This window comes from Euprymna scolopes, chromosome 15, assembly GCF_053919585.1.
Source record: "Euprymna scolopes isolate OS-2025 chromosome 15, ASM5391958v1, whole genome shotgun sequence".
In the NCBI taxonomy this organism is placed as follows: domain Eukaryota; kingdom Metazoa; phylum Mollusca; class Cephalopoda; order Sepiida; family Sepiolidae; genus Euprymna; species Euprymna scolopes.
This window is the reverse complement of record NC_136496.1, coordinates 79,516,387-79,531,840: the sequence shown is the minus strand read 5'-3', so window position 1 is coordinate 79,531,840 and position 15,454 is coordinate 79,516,387. Positions and strand designations below refer to the sequence as shown.

At 31.3% G+C, this 15,454-nt stretch overlaps 1 protein-coding gene across 9 annotated transcripts in view; it reads right to left on the bottom strand.

The window, feature by feature from the left end:
• LOC145293934 (KICSTOR subunit 2-like) overlaps positions 1–15,454 on the bottom strand; it is a 229,609-nt gene that overhangs the window by 91,593 nt on the left and 122,562 nt on the right. The window contains exon 1 of one of the 9 annotated variants that reach the window (XM_080140764.1): positions 13,027–13,158. The exons of 6 other annotated variants lie outside the window; for them this stretch is intronic. The gene's annotated coding sequence lies outside the window, so the exon portion shown is untranslated. Of the gene's footprint in view, positions 1–12,529; positions 12,683–13,026; positions 13,159–15,454 lie in introns of those variants that run through there. 2 more of the 9 variants (XM_080140771.1, XM_080140765.1) reach the window with 2 other exon arrangements.

Below are 15,454 nucleotides of genomic sequence, written 5' to 3'. Positions count from 1 at the left end.
AGAAAGTTTTATTTTGTAAACTGTAGAAATTTAGAAAAAAGAAATTTAATTAAAAAAATATACAATCTTTTTTTTATTAAAAGACAATGTTTAAAACAAACGAAGCCATCAAAAACGAAAAAACAAAAAAAAAAAAACATTGAAATAAGTGGTTGTGGATGGTTTACAAAATTTTTCGTTATTAAAAACAAATTTGAAGAAAAAAATATCTAGAATCTTCCCAACTCCCCCCCCCCAAAAAAAAAAACTTTACAATGACGCAGAGAAATAGTTTTCATGATATGAAGAAATTACTTTTTCAAAAATGAGGATCACTTTTCTAGATAAATTTGACATAAAATGAGCACCCTTCTGGCCACCTAGTGAGAGGAGGGTGGGGCTTTTTTTATTTTTTCTATAAGATTTTTTTTTTTTTTAAATAATTACAGTAACATTTATTTTTAATATCAACAGAATAACGGGAAAGTTAAAAATTGTTTAAAAGTTGTTTAAATTATTTGTTATTCTAAATTATTAGGTATCTCCAGAGTTTTGCATAAAACGTCAGCATTTTGCACAATAACAGCAACGTCATCATTTCGTGTGTTTACTATTTTCTGTAAAAATTTCTATGGGTGTCCACTGGCGTTATAATGGTTAATTTTTGCTATCGGATTTTCATATTTGCATTGTAAAACAAATAGATTTTTTTAACGAATTACACAGACGAGTGTTAATAAAATAAAATTAATTTTAATGTCTTCTGTTGACACTTATAAAGATAATGTTGCTTAAAGGATTTCATAATTTTTTGGAAAAAGGCACAAAAAAATAAAGTTCACATTCTATCAATTCAAATAATCAAATTAAAACAATGCATGCATGAGCATGCATACATACATATGCGTGCGTACATACAGACAGACAGGTGATATTTATATTTTAGAGGAGTAAAATAAAAGTTGTTTAAATTGTCATGTTCCGACTAGTCAGCTTTGTCTCGGTTCGTTCCGAAAAAAAAAAAAAAATTGTTTAAATTAATTTTTTGCCTCCTTTCGTTTCGTTACACCATGTTAGTTTTTGATCGCAAGGTCAAGGCTGTTTCGTGCTTACGGTCTTGTTGAGGGGCAGCCATCTTAGATTATTACACTTGTAAATTAAATTGTTTACACGTTTTAATCGTGCATTTCTCTAATTAAAGTAAATTACATTTTATCTCGAAAGGACTCCTCATGTAAAAAAAAAATAAAATAAAAAAAAAAAATAAGATAAACATTTTAAATGCCTTATTTTTGTCATATCATCCGCAAACCCTATTTAGCGACATTACCCAAAATTTACGAGAAATGATCCAGAAGAAAATGTGCTAGATGGGGTTTGTATTACTGGGTGCCCGGAAAACTCGTCCCGGGAAAACTCGTCTCCGGAAAACTCGTCTCCAAAAAACTGGTCCCTTATTGAATAAATATCGATTGAAAACACATTTTATGATCATTCTTGAAGGAGATATTATTTTTTAAAATAGACTATAGCCCCCCCCCCTAATATTTTTTTAAAATATTTTACTTGTTTAATGTTTTTTTTTTTTCTTTTTTAAATAAAATCGATTTTCTTAGTGTCCGTTTTCTACCTAACTGGCTGAGTTCTTAGTGGTTTCACTTATATTAAAGCGTTTATTATGTTCATACAAAGTTAATTACAAATTTTTTTTTGTTCTTATTTTAACGATGTTTTTTTGGAGTCATAAAAACAATAATTAAAAACAAAACCAAAAAATTAAAAAACAGGGAGCGATTCGATTTTTCGTTACTTTTTTGTTTTGGTTTTTTAATTAGGATAGTTTTTTTGTTATGTTTTTGTTTTCTCTCATACCAAATGCACTCATGCGCATGCGTTATTTAAAATTATAATTTTATCAATTACTAGCAATCGGTGCCCGGCGTTGCCCAGGTGTTTTGAAGTGTATGCTGAGGAAAAAAAAAACGGTCAATTTTTTTAAACTTTGACCCCTATTATGACCTCTTAACATTTATTGTTTAGGGATCAAGTAAAGTTAATAAGTTAGATCCATGTCCAAGGAATCTATATATAAAATATCACGTGTTTAGACCCTAAATTGTAGGAGGAGTTTCGTAGAGTTCTCAAAGGTCAAATTGTTGAATATTGACCACTTAATCGCCAAATTTCTGTCGAAAACCTATCACATCGATTTTCCCAAATCTCAGTACCCTGTATATCAAATTTCGAATCTGTAGGCTTAAAATTGACAGAGTTTCAGCGTAGGGAAATGCACACAGACGCACAGACACACACAGACACTATCACACATATATATATATAAACATCATATATATAAGGATAATAGTACGCCATATATATAACAAAAGACCATTATTTACTGAAGTGAAAGGAAAACCCGGGGGAACTTTACCCAAAAATAAATCTATATTTTTTTGTGTGTATTGATAGTCTTATCAACACCCCTTTTTTCTATTTATTTAAAAAGAAAATACAACTTTGTTATTTATGAGTCGTGGAATTGCATTCATCTACAAAAGATCTAGCTAATGTGCATATTTTTTATCGTTTTTAATTAATTCCCTATTAGTTTTTTTTTCGGTTCTCTTCTACGATGATCATCTTTATTTAACTATTACGTGTAATTATATTCATACAGATATTCTATAGGATTTATATTTGCATAATATTTGCGCAGAAATGAAGAAAATCAAATTTACTGTGTGTTTATCGTGTTGCCATAACAACGTGACGTAGCCAAGGACAGTAGTGGACGTGAGTGTGTGTGCATGTGTGCGCGTGTTTTCGTGCTGTGTTTATATTATGCATATTGTTCGTATCTTATCAACTTTTTCGAATCTATGTGTACAGTAATACAAACTCGTTTTTCGAGCTGAATAAATATGTTACATTGAATAAAAACACGAAAAATATATCCAGTTTGGTAGAAAAGTAACTTATCTTGCCTTTAATAACATTTATTTGTTATATATTTTTTTTTTTGACAACTTTTTCGAATTTATGTGTACAGTAATACAAACCCGAAATGAAAAGACCACGAGTGAACGCGCGTTTTATATAAAAATAAGTATTTTTAAATTTTATCTTTCTAGCTTTAAAAAAAAGTTTTAAAATTTTATCAGCCGGCATAATTTATTTTTAAATATTGAAAAATTTCAGGAAAATTAATTTTTGCTAGATTTTCAAAACATTGTTTTCGTGTTGTGTGTACGTGTCTGCGGCTAGCACCAGAATGGCGGCCGTGATGTCGTAGGTTGGATTGTTAGATTGTGTAAGTTTCGTATTTTTTTAATTTGTAAATAACAAGCTATGAAAAAATTAAACCCTTCCAAGATGGACAATAAATAAAGCCATAATATTTTATGGTAAAGGTAAGAGCGTAGGAACCATAGTTTTTTAGGAGATGTGATTATTGGATTAACCAATCAGAAATCGTCTGTGGCACACACATCTGTTTTTATAGATATATAGAAGATAGATCAACATTTATTGTCGTCCTGTCAAATTTTGCAAAAATTAACTAATAAATTAAAAATGAAATATTTTTTTGCTGCGAGGGATGCCATGTGCTAACAATCTCTCGTTAACTAATTTTTAATTTTTTTTAAGGGTTTGTATTACTGTACACATAGATTCGAAAAAGTTGTCAAAAAACAAATATATAACAAATAAATGTTATCAAAGGCAAGATAAATTATTTTTCTACCAAACTGGATATAATTTTCGTGTTTTTATTCAATTTAACATGTTTATTCAGCTCAAAAAGCATACAGTGTTTATCGATGTATTGGAAAATTCAAAATGGCGCCCGACTCTCTCTTTAACACGGTAAGTTCGGGAAAAGGTGTTATAAATAATAAACTAGACAAAATACTATTAAAAAAACACCGAATATATGTCAAGTTATGTCACGGTAACATATATTGAGCGAATTTCTAACAGTATGTTGTCTAGTTTATTATTTATTACACCTTTTTCCGAACTTACCATGTTAAAGAGAGAATCGGCCGCCATTTTAAATTTTCCAATACATCGGTAAACACTGTATGCTTTTCGAGCTGAATAAAAATGTTAAATTGAATAAAAACACGAAAATTATATCCAGTTTGGTAGAAAAGTAATTTATCTTACCTTTGATAGCATTTATTTGTTATATATTTGTTTTTTGACAACTTTTTCGAATCTATGTGTACAGTAATACAAACCCATAAATTCTTTTTATATTAATATAAAAAAAGCGGTCTCGTTTATGAACATAATAACCGCTGTAAAATAAGTGAAACCACTAAGAACTTAACCAGTTAGGTAGAAAACGAACACTTAGAAAATCGATTTTATTTAAAAAAAAAAAAAAAAAAAAAAAAACATTAAACAAGTAAAAATATTTTTTTTTAAATATTATGGGGGCTATAGTCTATTTTGTCTATTTTAAAAAAACAATATCTCCTTCAAGAACGATCATAAAATGTGTTTTCAATCGACATTTATTCAATAAGGGACCAGTTTTCCTACCTAGCGAAAGGGGACCAGTTTTCCGGAGATGAGTTTTCCCGGGACGAGTTTTCCTAAATTCGTATTACTGTACACATAGATTCAAAAAAGTTGTCAAAAAAACAAATACATAACAAATAAATGTTATCAAAGGCAAGATAAGTTACTTTTCTACCAAACTATATACATTTTTTTTGTGTTTTTATTCAATGTAACATTTTTATTCAGCTCGAAAAACATGCAGTGTTTACCGATATATTGGAAAATTCAAAATATGGTAAGTTTGGGAAAAGGTGTTATAAATTATAAACTAGACAAAATAATATTTAAAAAAAAAAAAAACACTGAATATATGTCAACTTATGTCACGGTAACATATATTGAGCGAATTTCTAACAGTATTTTGTCTAGTTTATTATTTATAACACCTTTTCCCAAACTTTCCGTGTTAAAGAAAGAGTCGGGCGCCATTTTGAATTTTCCAACATCGGTAAACACTGTATGCTTTTCGAGCTAAATAACTTTGTTACATTGAATAAAAACACGAAAAATATATCCAGTTAAGTAGAAAAGTAACTTATCTTGCCTTTGATAACATTTATTTGTTATATATTTGTTTTTTTGACAACTTTTTCGAATCTATATGTAACCCATAAAACTAGATAATTCGATAAATTCTATTTTTACTTGTGATTATTGGATCATTTTTCGTTATTTTTCGGAATTTAGGTAATCTTACGAGATTGCCGGAATTAAATTCCGGGAATTTATACTAATTTCGACATGACACGTAATGTTTTCACCTGAAATGCGTTGGTTTAAAACCTCATCACCCGAAATCCTATTTTAAAATAATAATAATAATAATAATAATAATAATAATAATAATAATAATAATAATAATAATAATAATCGGGTCGAAAAAAAAAAAATTAATAAGAGATACAAATATGAAAGTAAAAAGGCTCTCGGAGAACGCCAGATGGATTTATGAATAAAACGCTACAAAAATTAACCGGTTACAGGAAGCGCATCCGCATCATGTGTGTAGGTGTTAATGGCTGAACTGACGTAATGTTTATAGTATTCAGTGAATTCAACCTTTCTTATTACCTCATGGTGACTTTGGCTTTTTTGTACTTTAATACCGTGAATAGACCTGTTATATACTTGTGAATTTATAGTCAAATCTGGTGTCATTCACATTTTAAAAAAATGATATAATTTTATAAAAAAATAAATAATAATACTAAATCTAATGTTATATAAAAAAAAAAATAATCTAATTTAATAAAAAAAATAAAAATAATCTAATTTTATAAAAAATAATCTAATTTTATAAAAAAATATAACTAAATCTAATTCTATAAAAAATAATCTAATTTTATAAAAAAATATAACTAAATCTAATTATAAAAAATAATCTAATTTTATAAAAAAAATAATATTAAATCTAATTTTATAAAAAAAAATGATCTAATTTTATATAAAAAAGAAGAATCTAATTTTATAACAAAAAATATATAATTTTATAAAAAAAATACAAAATTAAATTTTCAGTAATAATTTCATAACAAAAATAGTAATAATATAATTGTTAATTTCAAATTATTTATTTATTTATTTTTTAGTCTGGTGAGGTTTTCAAAAATATACATTTCAGTTAATATCTAATTCTTCTTTTCTCGTGGATAGAGGATGTGACACGAGGTCGGTTTCATATAAGGAGATTCCAATCCTCCCCTTCCTCTAAATAGGGGGGTGCCCGGGTGCGCTCTATATGGTTACAAAATTCCAGGTGGGGATGCCTTAGACGACCGACAATAAACTAATCTCCACTCCCGAAGTAGTGACAATGTCTAGGAGGACAGTTTTATTCGATTAAGCAGAACCAGTCCACCAATATAAACCCACAGGGCCCCCTAAAAGGCTAAAGACAAGATTGTCTGCTCATTATATAGATTGAAAAGTCATCACATAAAAAAAAAATCTGTGCTTCTACAGAATTTGAACCGAACCAAGTTGTGACCGTAAAATAACTTTATTATGGCAACGATCAATCAGATTTTTGCCGAACTAAACCTAAAACTTAGGTTAGGATTTAAAACAATTCAGTTTAAATTCTTTAAAAGTACTTTAGGAATGTGATAGTTTGCGTTTGCACTCCTTTGAATTAATCTAACTACGTGTCGCAGTGTCGCTGTTGTTGTAATTTATGTCTCAATTTCGTTTAAAAGTTCCGAAGTAATTGAGATCAAGGAATTGGAAAGAAGAAAAAAAAGAAAATTATTCATATGACATTGTTGCAATATATAACCCCCACCCCTTATGTGTAAAGAAAAAATAGTGAAGTATGAAATTGGAAGTAAATAAAGAAAATAAGTTTTCATACCCCTACCCCCGCCCCGCCTTCTTCGTAACATAAAGCCAAGCCTCATAACTCAACTCCAACGAAGGCACACCCAATCTCCTTGGATTGCACGAAGGCGTGTAAAGGGGTCAGAGGGAACGACCTTGTCTTAGTCAAGGCTAATTCCTTAATTTCATTATGTAATGGTTAAACGCATCGATTAACAATCAGTCCTAGTCCTCACGGTAAATTATTTACTAAATATCCAGATACGCTACAATAGAACATCGACCAATCTAATTTGTGTTTTGATAGGTAATTGAGGTCGCTGACAATGAATCTGATAGTCAAACTTGGGGTAAATTTACCGTTTGCATAGTATTAACCCCTGAACTCACGAACTACTTCCCACCATTTTGCAGCTTCCGTTTACGCTACGCGCATGCGCGCTGTAGCATAAACGACGGCTTCAATAAGCAAACTGCTTTCTCACATGGCGTACAAATCTTTCGCGGAAAATTTGAAATTAGATGAAAAAGAAATAAAGCAAGAAAAGAAAAGCACACCAAGGTTTTTTTTTGGGGGGGGGGGGGGCAATTTAATTTTTTCCCAGAAATAGAATTTTCTAATTTTCAAAGATACATTATAGCACTTTTTGGGTGGAAAATTTAAAATTAGCTGAAAAAGAAATAAAACAAGAAAAGGAAAGCACTCCAAATTGGGGAGAGGGAGGGGGTAATTTAATCGTTTTTTTTTTTTTTTCTGGAACATAGAATTTTTAAATTTTCAAAAAGTAACGCACCGACATTTACCAATTTTAGAACAACATTTAACATTTTTCGAAGATTTTACTGTTTACATTGGGGGCGCGAGCGGGGGGGGGGGCAACGCCACACCGCTCGTGTCCCCAATGTAAACAGTAAAATCTTCGAAAAATGTTAAATGTTGTTCTAAAATTGGTAAATGTCGGTGCGTTACTTACTTGCGTTACTTACGGGAAAACGGTTAACTAAACTAGAAGCACCTATTAATCTACATACATAGGTTCTATAACTGGAATCCCCCCTCCCGCAAAAAAAAGAACAAAAAACGGTACTGGTCGCGGTAAGAGTTCCCTGCCGAAAACCCTAAAAAAACAATGACTTCTCCCCGCGCAGCCGCAAAGGACATGTTTTAGTTGCCATAGTAACAACTTTTTATCGACATTGTTTTACTGTTTATGAATATTGAAATAAAATACATTACTACACATTAATAATATCTCACTTTTAATCACTTTTATCGACTTTTTAAAACTTTTTTTTACTCTTTTTAAATGACAACGTTAATGTTTATGAATATTGAAATAAAATACATTACTAAACATTTATTAATATCTTTCTTTTTTTTTACTGTTTATGTGTCAATTTTATCGACTTTTTCTTTTCTTATATTGAAATATTATATATATGAAATATTGAAATTATTCTTATATTGAATATTGAAATAAAAGACATTACTACACATTTATCAATAATATCTTCTTTTTTTTTACTGTTTTACTGTTTGTGTCACTTTTATCGACTTTTTCTTTTCTGTTTTAAATGACTACGTTTTACACATTTGTTAATAATATCTTCTTTTTTTTTTACTGTTTTACTGTTTATGTCTCACTTTTATCGACTTTTTCTTTTTTAATAGCATTTTCTTAAAATGAATATTAAAATAATTTCACAACTTTTTTCATTTCTATGTGTTTTTAGTTTTGTGTGTTGAATGAAACTTTTTTTTTTTTTTTCATTACAACAATAGTTATCAACCCCGGTTCTTTGGCTGACAAACGACATCTGTCGGCGGTTCTTGAAACTAAATTACACGCATTCGCTTCATGTTACTGACATGCAGAAGTGCCAATGGTGCCATAGGTGTTATTGTAAATTAACACTCTTAGCTAATTCCGTAAAATGAGATTCTACTTTTTTAGGCGAATTTGCGCCCTCCCCATGTTAAGAATGGCTTTTTAAATAATAACGTTATTTCAGCACGAAAAAAACACTAAACTTTAAGCTTAGAAATACGATTTAAAATATAGCGCGGATCATAAGTGCACTAGCACCCATTTTCTTATTAATAAATGTTTAGTAATTATTTTTCTTTTAATATTCATAAACAGTAAAAACGTCGTCATTTAAAAAGAAAATGCTATTTAAAAAAGAAAATAACATTGATTAAACGTAAGTAAATTTATTATTCTATCACCACTTTGTGGTAAGTAAATTTCAAGAACCGCCGACAGATGTCGTTTGTCAGCCAAAGAACCGGGGTCGATAACTATTGTTGTAATGAAAAAAAAAAGTTTCATTCAACACACAAAACTAAAAACACATAGAAATGAAAAAAGTTGGGAAATTATTTTAATATTCAAGAAGATATTATTAATAAATGTGTAATAATGTCTTTTATTTCAATATTCAATATAAGAATAATTTCAATATTTCATATATATAAAATTTCAATATAAGAAAAGAAAAAGTCGATAAAATTGACACATAAACAGTAAAAAAAAAAAAGAAAGATATTAATAAATGTTTAGTAATGTATTTTATTTCAATATTCATAAACATTAACGTTGTCATTTAAAAAGAGTAAAAAAAAGTTTTAAAAAGTCGATAAAAGTGATTAAAAGTGAGATATTATTAATGTGTAGTAATATATTTTATTTCAATATTCATAAACAGTAAAACAATGTCGATACAAAGTTGTTACTATGGCAACTAAAACATGTCCTTTGCGGCTGCGCGGGGAGAAGTCATTGTTTTTTGAGGGTGTTCGGCAGGGAACTCTTACCGCGACCAGTACCCAAAAAACATAAAAATGTTTGGTGCTTATGATTTTGTAAACCGCATTAAAAACTACGTGAGACAAAAAAAAAAAAAGGTTTCCCCCAATTTGTTGTACTTTCTTTAACTGTAAGTCATTAAAAAATATCTCCGTAATTTTTTGATTGATACGCCATGTGAGAAGGCAGTTAGCTTGCTGAAGCAAGCCGTCGTTTGCTGCAGCGCACGCGCGTAGCGTAAACGGAAGCTGCAAAATGGTGGAAAGTATTTCGTGGGTTCAGGTGTTAATACCATGCAAATGGTAAATTTGCCCCAAGTTTGACTATCAGATTCGTTGTCAGCGACCTCAATTACCTATAAAAAAAATTAAAAAAAAAAAAAAAAAAAAAAAATAGAGTGGTCGGTGTTCTGTTGTAGCGTATCTAGATATTTACCCTCCTCACGCCTCACAATCTCCTCGAGGTTGAAGGTTTGCTTACTTCCGCCTAATTATGGTCGACGTAATAACAACAAACTATTCGAAATTCCAAACAAGTTCTCATGTTCAACTAAAAGGTTCCAAAGTTCGAAAAGATACACGCAGGTCGGTGTTTACATCGGCCGAAACGTTGTGAATAAGCAAGATGAGAAAATAGACATGAAAAAAATGTATGTCTATTTTAGAGATACATTTTTTTTTTTAATTAACTCATCTAAAATTCAGAAAAATCTTTTTTTTTTTTTTTTTTTTTTTTTAGAGTTTCCCAATATTTGAACTTTGAATGAAGATCTGTTTTTGTCTTCGGTCAGAGGAGTTGAAATCCTTCTAGACCGAAACGGTTATGGTTAGTGTTTCCACTTCCGGTTATTGCATCATTTTTAATTGAATTTTTACGATATCTTTTATTGTTAGGTGAAAGTACAGAATAGCTCAAATAAAACGCCCCCCTCCTCATATTAAGAATTTTTTTTTTTTTTAATAATAACGTTATTATTTAGAGAAGCCATTCTTAACATTGGGAGGGGCAATCGGAAGTGCAGTCAGTGGAGACACCAACAAATAAAATGTATTTGTTTATTCATTTTATTTTTTTTCAATGTTGATTTGGAAGGATTGGAGATTTTTTATTGTTTCTTTTTAAGGTTGCTTAAATTAAAAATTGCCCCGACAGTTCGCTTGTCCTCGCACGCCCGCACGATCACGAGTAGTTTAAATGACTATATATAATAAAACGGTTAATTCCTATTTTATTCATGTAAATAAAAATGAAATGAGTTTCGGAATTACTACCAAGAAACTTTATTTTTTATTGGGGTTTGTTTTTTTGTATACCCCCCCCCTACTCCGTTTACGTAAGAAAGAAAGGAAAATTATGGCAAACTCCATCGGAGATGCGAAATGCTGGAATAAAAAGTTGGTACTAGTGCAATCCGTGCTGAAATAATGACGTTATTATTTAAAAAGTCATTCTTAAGATGGGGAGGTGAGGGTGTTTTGAACCTATTCTGTACTTTAACCTTACAATTGAATAAAAAAAAATTAAAAAAAAAAAAAAAAAACATATCATAAAACTTTAATTAAAATTGGAAATACGATTTTAAAAAATAGCGCGGATCAGTAAGTGCACTAGCACCAAAAAGTCATCAGGAACCGATGACCATCTTTATTATTAAACAAAATGTTCAGAAAAAAGTTAGCTTAGAGGGACAGATAATTTACGTTTATCATTTTCTATGTCAATTTAAATGAAAACGACTTGGGCTTGTACCGTGACCTTCGTAAGTCACGCTTTGTATTCGGCTACGACGTGTCAGAATCACGGTTTGCGAGGTTTACGTATCCATGAAGTAGAAGCACACTGGCGTCAACAACGTGATTCTCTAATTTCAACTCAAAAATTATGAACTTAAATTGTAATTCTTCCTTGGTTGGCCATCTATTTTTTTTTTTTTTGCGAGCTTTCCCCCTTAGACCTAAACGAGCTTGCCCCTATCGTAAAATTATAATTTTTTTTTTTTTGTGGAATATCGTCGATAACAGACTTAACTTTCATATTAGCAGGTGTTTTTTTTTTTCGTTTATTTAATGACTTTTAACGCAAGGAATCACTTTTCAACTTATAATCAGCACAAAACTCTCCCTATTAAGGTGTCACATGTCCGCTGTGTCCTGTGATGTAAAATATAATTGTAATAATTCAAACGGAAATAAGTTGTGTTGACTGTAAAGTGGGGTATCAATTTAATAGAACGTTATAATTGAAAAGTGATCCCCAAGTCATTAAATAAACTTTTAAAAAGAAGTTTTTCCTGCTAATATGAAAGTTAACTCTGTTATCGACGATAACCCGAAAAAAAAAATAATAAAATAAATAAATAAAAGATAGAAAGGAATTAATTTTACAGCAGATAGTGGTCGGGGCAAGCTCGTTCAGGTCCGCCCCCCCCTTTTTTTTCTGACTGGTGACTGTTTCAAGTGTACAACGAAACTTGCTACAACTTGAGTGTCTTTTATGTTTGTTTTTTTAACTAGAAGATGGGACATTTTTTATTTTTATTTTTTTTACTGTAGACAACAAACCGAAGAAATAGTAAAGAAACAAATATATAACTAAAGGCAAGATAAGTTAATCTTCAACCTATCTAAAAAAAAAAAAAAAAATCTGTCTAGAAGCAATGAAAAGCAGTGAAGCGACGCTTCACTGAAGCGTCGAAGCGAAGCACTAAGCAGTACTTCTGCTTCACTGAAGCGAAAAGCAGTGAAGCACTGCTTTTTTTTTTTTTTTTCTTCTAAGCAGTGCTGGAGGAACTCCTCACTAAATTTTTGTGACTAAAATAGGAAATAATCTAATCAAGTTAATTTCATTCTTACATTTGTGGTGGAGATATCAATGCCAATTGCCAAGGTTAAGAATTGCGCGATCAGTTCATTAAGGAAAAACAGTTTCCAGCTGAGATTTGTAAAAAAAAAAAAAAAAGTAATCAGACTAATCGGTAAATGTCACTAAGGTCGCAAATGCCGACTACGTCTCATAAAAAATACCCCCCCCCACACACACACTTTTTTTTTTGTTTTAATACTAAGCAAAAAAAAAAAATCGTTGTTTTTGATTAAGGGACTATTCATCTTTACTGAAAAAGACACTTTAAATAGCAAACGCTCCGGGATAAGTTAAATAATTACAGTGATAAAAAAATAAAGTAAATTACATTCAGATTTTTTTTTTTTTTAAGTTAAGTAATGTCACGTTATCAAACCTTGTGACTACCTATATTGGTTCGGAAGACAATCATAGAAAATTGAACGGATTTTTGAAACGAAAAATGAAGACTTTTTTAAATGTTATTTTTCATTGTAGTGTTACTTACAGAAAAGACGGCTAATTAGACTGTGGAAGCACCTGTTAAGCCGCACAAGTTCTATAATTGAATCCTCTCTAAGAACGAAAAACATAAAAATGATTGGTGCTTATGTTTTTGTAACCCGCTCATGAAAACTTTGTTTTAGATCAATTAAAATGCATTAAAAACTACGTAAGACAACCCCCCCCACACACACACACACAAAAGTGCTATAATGTTTTGTTTTTTTTTAGACAACTTTTTCTTCCATTTTTAAATTGTCCACCAAAGAAAAAAAAAAAAAATGAAAATTCTATGTTCTGGAAAAAAAAAAAAAAAAAAAAAAAAAAATGCCTTTCTGACATTATACCCTCACCCCACTTGGAGTGCTTTTCTTTTGTTTTATTTCCTGTTCATACAATTTTAAATTGTCCGCGGAAGATTTGTACGCCATGTGAGAATGCAGTTTGCTACGCGAAGGCACATTTAACAGCCGATGTTTATGCTAACGCGCGCATGTGCGTACCATACACGGAAACTGTAAAATGGCGGAAAATAGTCCCTGGGTTCAGGGGTTAATACCATGCAAATGGTAAATTTGTGCCGGGTTTGATTATCAGATTCGTTGTCAGTGACTTTGAATACCCCCCAAAAAAACAAATTAGAGTGGTCGGTGTTCTGTTATAGCATAGCATTATATTTACCTAACTTTCTTAACCTGATATATATATCAGGTTGACAAGAAAGTTCTTGCGATTTTGAACTTAAATTCAGATGAACATATCTCAGACCAAACAAAAATTTATTGATTGAAATAAGCGTCATCAGAATCAATACACTTTTGCCAATGCAAAAAAAAAACAAGTGTATCTATGCTAGTAATGTAAAAATCTTGCATTCTGATGGTGATGAAATCGCTTAGGCTTTTTAAGCATTTCTTACGTAGAAAGTTGTTGAGATACTTGATAAAGTGGTAGTCAGTAGGTGAGAGGTCTGGAGTGTATGGCAGATGAGGCAGAGTTTTGTAGCCCAATTCGTTCAACTTCTGCAGGGTCGGCATTGTCATGGAGGAGAATCAGGCCTTTTCTGTTGATTAATCCTGGGTGTTGTTGTTGAAGTTTCTGATGCATTTCATTCATTTGTTGACAGTACTTCTTTGCTGTAATGGTTTCGCATGCATTAAAAAAAAACTAATGGATGGGACCGGGTCGCAGACCATCAAACAATCAGCAACACTTTCTTTTGGTGCAACTCTGGTTTCAGGAAGTGTCATGGAGCTTCATTGGTGTCTAACCACTGAGCTGAATTTGTTCAACTTCTGCAGGGTCGGTTTAGCAACGTGCAGTCGGGCATTGTTGTGGAAGAGAATTAGGCATTTTCTGTTCACTAAAACTGGGTGTTGTTGTTGAAGTTTCTGATATATTTCATCCATTTATTGACAGTACTTCTCTGCTATAATGGCTTCGCCTGCATTTGACCTTTACTCCTGATCTTAAATGGAATATGTACATCAAATCTGTTGCCAAGGCCGCTGGAAAAATGGTCGGATCCTTCTATCGATCCAGTAGATATCTCACTGCTGATGCAATTCTCTATCTATATATGGATGTTGTTGAAGTTTCTGATGCATTCATCCATTTATTGACAGTACTTCTCTGCTATAATGGCTTCGCCTGCATTAAAAAAACTGTAACGATGAGACTGGTCGCAGACCACCAAACAGTCATCATGACCTTCTTTTGGTGTAACTCTGGCTTCGGGAAGTGTCATGGAGCTTTGTCAACGTCTAACCACTGAGTTGAGCATCGCTGGTTGTTGTAAAGAACCCACTTTTCATCGCAAGTCACAGCCTGGTCGAGAAACGGGTCGTTCTTGTTGCATAAAAAAAGGAAGATGACGCTTTATAATGACATTTCTTTTGGTTGTCATTAAATTCATGAGGCACCCATTTATCAAGTTTTTTTGTTTTTACAATCTCTCTCAAGTGGTTGGAAATTGTTGTATACATTATGTCTCATTCAGAAGCAATCTCGGTCAGTCGTGCGTGGATTGGCTTCGACTAAGGCTCTTAATTGATCGTTGTCAACATCGAATGGTCGACCACTATGCTCATCATTCTCAAGATCGCCATCACAAAATTTCTTAAACCATCATTGTGCTGCGCGTTCAGTAGTGGTTCCTGGGCCAAACGCTTTGTTGATATCGCGAGCTGTTTCAGTAGCTTTTCGGCCTAGCTCGAATTGAAATATGAAAATTGTGCGAATTTTCTTTTTTTTTCATCTTGTATTCAATTTTCTGAAAAGATAATTGTTTTAATATATATATATATATATATATATATATATATACTGCAGAAGTACAGTGGACAAAGGGTATATCCAAATTTAAACAATAAAAACAATGTTTCCCTATGCCCCCCTCTCCCCAAAAAAACATTACAATATGTTCGATTAAC